Raw genomic sequence first — 8,379 nt, 5'->3', positions numbered from 1 at the left:
TCCATATATTTATACTCAAGTTGTTCGCATTTTCGTCTTCTAGAAACCTCTTTTTCAAATTTATGGGATATTTTTTGAACGGCACACATAACAATGATACCGTTGGAGCTCCTCGTACAAAAAAAATATTCTAGTTTTACCTAAAATAACACAATTGTTGACCAAAATATAGAGAACAACACTAAAACGGACTTGCAGCGGATCGTTCAAAAAAGGTTATCGATATTAGGACCACTTTTTTCTTCCTAAATCATTGAAATAATCACAATTGTTCGCAAAAAAATAATTTTGATTCTTAATCACTTAACCTAATTTACAGCTCTTTTGTCCACTTGGGCACTACGTGAGCGATTCCAATTGGACGCTGCACTTACACTTTTGTACAGCGCCTACATGTATTCTATTCTAATTCAACTGTATCGAACTGGTGCCTTGTGCTGCTTCAACTTTTCTGCCCTGTCCACGGTAGAATGATGAGCACGATGATGCTGGTGGTTGGCTGCTGTTCCTTTTCCAGTCCAATTGGGGGTCGTCCATTATGAGTTGCGGTTCGCCGATATCCAAATTCCGGGTCCGTTAGAGCTATATGCTCCGAAGAGGGTCAGGTGCCAGCTGCTCTCGGGGGGAAGAGCAACTGACGAAAAATTGCAAGTGCCGGGGCTGGGTTCGAACCCATGACCATCCGCTTATGAAGCGAACGTGTGGACCACTGCGCCACGGGCCCCGACTTAAAAAAAAAATCATTTAGTATAGATCTATTCTCGAATTATTTTTAAAATGTGTTATGATTACGATATGATTTAGTGCAAAAATATCGCACGCACTCTTTAGAGAACGAGCAGAGATGAAACGGAACGTGACATCGCAACAATGCACCACCAAACGCACAGATAACGCGACGTAAACATTGTCCGACGTACATCTCCCAATCAGCGGATGAACGAAAAATGACTCACAATAGTCCATCCCAGAATTCGCGAAAGCTCGGGCTGGCTTGAGAAGATTTGATGGTAGAGGCGCCATGCCCCTGTAGGGTTGCACCGGAAGCACGTGACACGTTGGCCTCCGAAGTGACCAGAAACATTGACGCATTGCGTGGCGAGCAGTAGCGAAGGGCCGCCGTTAAGCTTCTGCAGATGAACGGACCTAGCGATCATCCAGCTCTTTTGATGGTTGGCTGGCAACAGATGAACTTCCTTTGGGAATTCTTGGTACTGGGTGAGGCGTACCATCGACTTCAGCGCAAAATCTACTTTTTTTCAAGACAGCGAGCACAGAATGCGTTGCACACACTCTGACCACTGATCAATGGGGGAGGCGAAAGCCGCTGGACCATGCCACCACAGCTTGTTGTATATGATCTCTGGTTGGCAGGGTTTAGATCGGTAGGTACATGCATCCATGATGCTTTTGTCAGGCGTCGGATCGCTGTGACCCGATTCGATACGAAAACTTTCCAAGTATTGGATTTGATCCAGTGAAGTGCGACGGCTGAGTCGGTCCAAAACGTGAATGGTGCAGACAGGTTGGTATTTATCAGTAGGTTGTGTTACAACTGACTCCCGAGGAGAGCTGCGCAGAACTCAAGCCGTGGAATCGACTGTCCACGGTGTGGTGCGACTGAATACTTCGACGTTAAAAGATGCGAATGGAGCTGCCCTAGTTCGTCTGGTGAAACAATGTAGATGCAACATCCGTACCCCTTCAGCAATTTAGCGTTCCTTCGCTTCTCTATCTTCCTCTAGGTATCATCTGTAATCCACTGCTTTCTCCGGGTTCGTAGCTCACCCAAATTATTCTCGCCGGTGGCGATGAAGGCGTTCTTGGAGCCTTGGAGGCACTCCATTGATCTTCTACGCTTCCACCTTCAGGTTCTCTTGCTCCGCGACGAAGGACCTTTCACCGCAGCGTCTTCCAGTCGGCGTGTGTTGGACCGGCGTCCGATTTTCTCCTCCTGTCGATGGATCCCAGCAATGCGTAAGAAGCCTCCGTCTCCATTTTCGGCTGATGCAGATGTGGCCGATTTGATTTCCCGTGACGCCATCACGGGAAACCCATGTCACTTTGTGTACAAAACTCTGCAAACAGCTCTCCGTTCTCGCTCATTTCTCCGAGACCATGGCGTCCCATGATGTGCTCATAGTCCAAGCTGTCGGAACCAACCTTCGCGATGAAGTCGCCCATGATGATTTTGGTATCACCTTTCGGAATCTTGTGCACGACAGCATCCAGTTGACTGTAAAAGTTCTTTTCGGCATTTCGGCAGCATCGGTTGGCGCGTAACAACCAAAATTTGCGCTGTCGTAACTCTAATATGTCATGCGTGTTACTTGGGATGACTGCTACAGAGAACTCTTCTTGGAACTTCCAGCTACGAAGTCTTTCGATATCAGAACGGTACTTTCTCCACCATGTTGCTGTCTATTCTCCAAGCTCAAGAACCCACGATAGGTCTGCTGCCCAAACAGTTTGAAAAATTGGTTTCATGGACTTTTTTAAAAACTTGGGATTCTCAAAGATGAACATACCTTACCTTACCGGTCATACTAAGGCCTGAGTGCCACACTCTGCGAAGGGTCCGTAAATCGTCCTCCACTTAATCGACTCATCTAGCTCGTTACGTCCCACGTCTAATGTACCGGTCGGATGTCTCTCGAGAACCATTTTTTATGTGTATTAACTAGATTTTTAGCCCTAGGCTAGTTCATCTCGGGACCCACGCTTTACTTCCCTTCCGAAGGAAGAACTCACCATATTGTGAGTTTGTCGGGAGTGGGATTCGATCCCAGGTCGTCGGTGTGATAGTCAAGAGAACCATTTTAATTGGAATGAACATGATGTTATGATAAACCAGCAACGCCAAGCACTATCTTTCAATTCGTTGTGCAACTTTGATCGTCGTCTATGGAAGAGCAACTGTGGCCTATCATGTTCATGTTTAAGATTTAAGATTTAACATTCAAATTATATTTTTCAATCAATTTCTTCCATTTCATGGTGCTAAATATATCTACCCGCCATCAAATATGTATCTTCGTTATTCCAACTGATTACCCACATCCTTCCTATCTCTCTCAGCTCAATTTCATCCCTTAATGATCTATCAGGCAGCACAAAGCATAAAGCACATCTATCTGCTGCATTGCTCTGCCATATCTTTGTATATCCGCAGCGATATTGTTGGACACCGCCATCAATCCAGATCATTTTCCCGACTACCATAAATTATGATTAGCTATACACACGCGTACACACAAACAATAGATAGGAACATCAAGAACCTTATCCCGGTTGATGGCGCGATGGCGATGATAGAATGGTTCCATTTCCTGCTTTTGTCTTGTTTTCCCACTACTTGGTTGGTGGGGTTGATGGGGATGCTAGTGCTACAGACTCGTAGATGATTGTTTCCTTCGTACTGTGAGATAGAGGAAAATGGGTTACTGATGGAAAAAGTTATTTGCTGAATGTTATAGAAAAATCAGAATATTATAACTTGTGTATGTAGTCAACTTTTTCAAGCTTCAAAATAATCAACACATTAATAAAACTTCGTTCGTTTCGTTAGATTTCTTTAATTATAGAAATTTGAATCAAACACTAGTTCCATTAAATAAGGTAACCAAATTGTGAATCGCCAGCCGCCTTACGGTGAAAAACCTCGAAATGTAGATAAATGGACTATTGAAATACTAAAGATACGAAACGTTTGGATAAAACAATTTGCTCCCAGGTTACGGTGCGTATAATAAATCAATCAGATCACCAGCTCCGGCTGGTAAGTGCCGTAAAATCCATCTTGCCGGTGGCCCACGTCGAACATGAAAGCGATTTTATGCGTATGCTTGCAGTCTTCGTCCAGAAGTTAGAGCTCACCGTGTTGTCTGCACAGCATCGCATCAGCAGCCACTAGTCATAACATTCAATGACCAGCCATCTCCGGTCCTTTATGCCAAGACTCACTGATAAAGCCACGACAACCCATGAGGGAGGATGGATGATTGACGTAGGACGCTTTCAGAAGAACCGAGAGTATCTTCGTGTGGGCGATTTTCTCGATCAAAAATCAATCTCATCCAGACAATTGATTTACGACTATGGGTTGTTGATAACTGAGCAGTGGGTACCTTGTTCAAACAACTGTGGGCACTGACTGGAATCGTGATTTATCAATGGCACAGCAATCTTGATAATCATGAGTTTGATGATTTCATAGATGAAATAAAAATCTCTAACCCTAACCTTTTCTCAAACCATCAACAACAGAAGGATAAAGAAGGAAACTTCAAACTGTATATCCTTTAGATTGGGTCCATATCTCTGAAAGCAGTCGGTTGTTGTACATGATGGGAATCATGACAGTAACAGTGGTCATCAGCAGGGCTTTAAGCTCATGTGAACCATCGAATCAAAAGGAAGAAAAATGTCACTCTGGTAGAGAGAGCAAAACCACGTAAACATGACCGCAATCCGGATGATTTTTTTCTACAGAGGAGATGCACGGTAATTCCTGGTTCTGCTTTTATTTAGAGATTGACTATTCAGTTGACAAGTCGAGAGTTCAAAGCGACAAGCTGTGTCTTTGAAACGCTATTTGGGTGCACCTGTTTTGTGGCCTTATTGGTTAAAGCACTTGTTTCTGGCGAACACTGGTTCGAATCCCAATTTTGCACTACTCATTATTGTCCGCATTGGCCAGATATTGTATTTCATCGTAGCGATTAACTGGGACGTCAGTTCATCAACCACACTGAAGATAGATTAATTGTCAAATCACATTACCAACCATAGGTGACTTCCAGATTGACAATGTACCCTACCCTACTAACAAAAATTCCTTCCTGAGACAAACGTGGAGATGCAGAGATTCGAGGTCATTATAACAACGTTTGTCTTACTAACATTTCCTTCCATCCTCGATGACCGTAAGGAAATGGCCGGCGCCGTTATTGACCTCACTAAAGTTGAGAGCTCTCGAACTGTGTACATTGAGAGTAGTAAGCTAGTCCCAAGCCCTACTCATTGGTTCTTTGTGCAATCATCTATGCACCTCATGCTCATGCTCACACTGGAGATATGAGCCCATATAGCAGATGCGGCAAGCACATGTGTATTCAACAAGTCTATGCTCAGGGTGATGGATATGATTCCCGGCCGGTCCAGGAACTATTCATAAAGAAAATTCCTGGGAATTTCTTAGGCATTAAGTATTTTTGTTCCTGCCACTCTATTTACACACACATGCAAATTGGTCATTGGCAGAGGAAGTTCCCAGTTATCAACTGTAGAAGTGCTCATAAAACACTAAGATGAGAAGCAAGCTTTGTCCCAGTTGAAACTTTACGCCAAGATGAAGAAAATAAAGAAGAAGACTGGCATCAAGGATCCCATTTTAATAAACACATTTTTTTCATAAAAAATTAAAACCTTAATCCTCTTTGGAGCCACCAATCGAAATTGAAGACCTCGTGGATCAACAATAGACCGGCCCAAATACAAAAATGTCGAAAAATTCCACGGGGCACCCTCTAGAATCGTGCCTTTGGATGAGAAGAACAATCTGTGAAAGATTCAGCTCAATCGGTTTAAAACTGAGAAGGCGCAAATGAGTTGAAGGTTTGTATGAGATTTTTAGTCCAAATATATGGGAAATTGGATGACCTCCAGTCTCTCACTCAGTACGCCGGTTCAGCGAGTTTGATTTAGCTCAGAATTGAAAGAATGGTAGTTGATACCCTAAGGAACAACTTTGTAGAAGACCATATCATGATAAAACTTAATATAGTTGCGGTTTCAGCTAACGAAACCAGGATGAGGACATATTCCCCCGTTTACTCTCGGTTGTTACATGCAGCACGTGTTTGCTGTTCGAAACTTGCGCTCAACATCATAGGCGGCTATGTTGTCCTTCATTTCAATTGCTCACGCACGTGGGCGGGTATCGAAACAATGAAGAATTACATAGCTGCCTATGATGTAGTGCGCAAGCTTCGACCGACAAACACGTGCTGCATGTAACAACCGAGAGTAAACGGGGGAAGATGTCCTCATCCTGGTTTCGTTAGCTGAAACCGCAACTATATTAAGTTTTATCCTGATATGGTCTTCTACAAAGTTGTTCCTTAGGGTATCAACTACCATTCTTTCAATTCTGAGCTAAATCGAACTCGCTAAACCGGCGAACTGAGTGAGAGACTGGAGGTCATCCAATTTCCCATATATTTGGACTGAAAATCCCATACAAACCTTCAACTCATTTGCGCCAGCTCAGTTTTAAACCGATTGAGCTGAATCTTTCACAGATTGTTCTTCTTATCCAAAGGCACGATTCTAGAGGGTGCCCCGGAAATTTTTCCAATTTTTCTTTCTCGCCATACAAATGTGGGCCGGTCTAATCAACAATCTAGTTTAACAGTAGGTGTTGAAGCTTTATTGACACTTAATCCAAGTCGAGATGCAAATTAACAACTCTGATGAAGTAGTGCTCCAGAGTGGGATCATCGTCTTCTCGGAGAGAATGTTGCCGCTCCTTTGAAAATCTTTGATGATAAGTTCGTTATTTCACAAAATGGCCGCCACAATAGTCGACTTTTTCACCTACTTACAATTTTTAGTTACACCAGTCAGTGTTTTGAATCTTTTTATTTTAATCGTACTACTGACATGGATTCAGTGGATTAAGTGCTGTCATGGTTAAATCAGAGCTTGGTAGTTACTGAAGGTTTATCAATTTTAGTGCCTCTTATACTAGTACGCCTCGAAGGAAATGACTTCAATTTTGCGCCTAGTTATCGTACTTTTACCTCCGGGATTCCTTCAGGAATTCCTCCGGGAATTCCTTCAGGAATTCCTCCAGCAATTCCTTCAGGAATTCCTCCGGCAATTCCTTCAGGAATTCCTCCGGCAATTCCTTCAGGAATTCCTCCAGGAATCCCTTCAGGAATTTTTCCAGAAATGCCTTCAGGAATTCCTCCAGGGATGCCTTCAGGAATTCCTCCAGGGATGCATTCAGGAATTCCTCCAGGGATGCCTTCAGGAGTTCCTCCAGGGATGCCTTCAGGAGTTCCTCCAGGGATGCCTTCAGGAGTTCCTCCAGGGATGCCTTCAGGAATTCCTCCAGGGATGCCTTCAGGAATTCCTCCAGGGATTCCTTCAGGAATTCCTCCGGGGATTCCTTCAGGAATTCCTCCAGGGATTCCTTCAGGAATTCCTCCGGGGATTCCTTCAGGAATTCCTCCGGGGATTCTTTCAGGAATTCCACCGGGGATTCCTTCAGAAATTCCTCCGGGTATTCCTTCAGGAATTCCTCCAGGGATTCTTTCAGGAATTCCTCCGGGTATTTCTTCAGGAATTCCTCCGGGGATTCCTTCAGAAATTCCTCCGGGCATTCCTTCAGGAATTTCTCCGGGCATTCCTTCAGGAATTCCTCCGGGCATTCCTTCAGGAATTCCTCCGAGCATTCCTCCGAGCATTCCTTCAGGAATTCCTCCGGGCATTCCTTCAGGAATTCCTCCGGAGATTCCTTCAGGAATCCCTCCGGGAATTCCTTCAGGAATTCCTCCGGGGATTCTTTCAGGAATTCCTCCGGGGATTCCTTCAGGAATTCCTCCGGGGATTCCTTCAGGAATTCCTCCGGGGATTCCTTCAGGAATTCCTCCGGGGATTCCTTCAGGAATTCCTCCGGGGATTCCTTCAGGAATTCCTCCGGGGATTCCTTCAGGAATTCCTCCGGGGATTCCTTCAGGAATTCCTCCGGGGATTCCTTCAGGAATTCCTCCGGGGATTCCTTCAGGAATTCCTCCGGGGATTCCTTCAGGAATTCCTCCGGGGATTCCTTCAGGAATTCCTCCAGGGGATTCCTTCAGGAATTCCTCCGGGGATTCCTTCAGGAATTCCTCCAGGGATTTCTTCAGGAATTTCTCCGGGGATTCTTTCAGGAATTCCACCGGGGATTCCTTCAGGAATTCCACCGGGGATTCCTTCAGGAATTCCTCCGGGTATTTCTTCAGGAATTCCTCCGGGGATTCCTTCAGGAATTCCTCCGGGCATTCCTTCATGAATTTCTCCGGGCATTCCTTCAGGAATTCCTCCGAGCATTCCTCCGAGCATTCCTTCAGGAATTCCTCCGGGCATTCCTTCAGGAATTCCTCCGGAGATTCCTTCAGGAATCCCTCCGGGAATTCCTTCAGGAATTCCTCCGGGGATTCCTTCAGGAATTCCTCCGGGGATTCTTTCAGGAATTCCTCCGGGGATTCCTTCAGGAATTCCTCCGGGGATTCCTTCAGGAATTCCTCCGTGGATTCCTTCAGGAATTCCTCCGGGGATTCCTTCAGGAATTCCTCCGGGGATTCCTTCAGGAATTCCTCCGGGGATTCCTTC

Source organism: Aedes albopictus, chromosome 1 (genome assembly GCF_035046485.1).
Source record: "Aedes albopictus strain Foshan chromosome 1, AalbF5, whole genome shotgun sequence".
Lineage (NCBI taxonomy): Eukaryota > Metazoa > Arthropoda > Insecta > Diptera > Culicidae > Aedes > Aedes albopictus.
The sequence above is the reverse complement of the archived record's forward strand: the minus strand, read 5'-3'. Positions refer to the sequence as shown.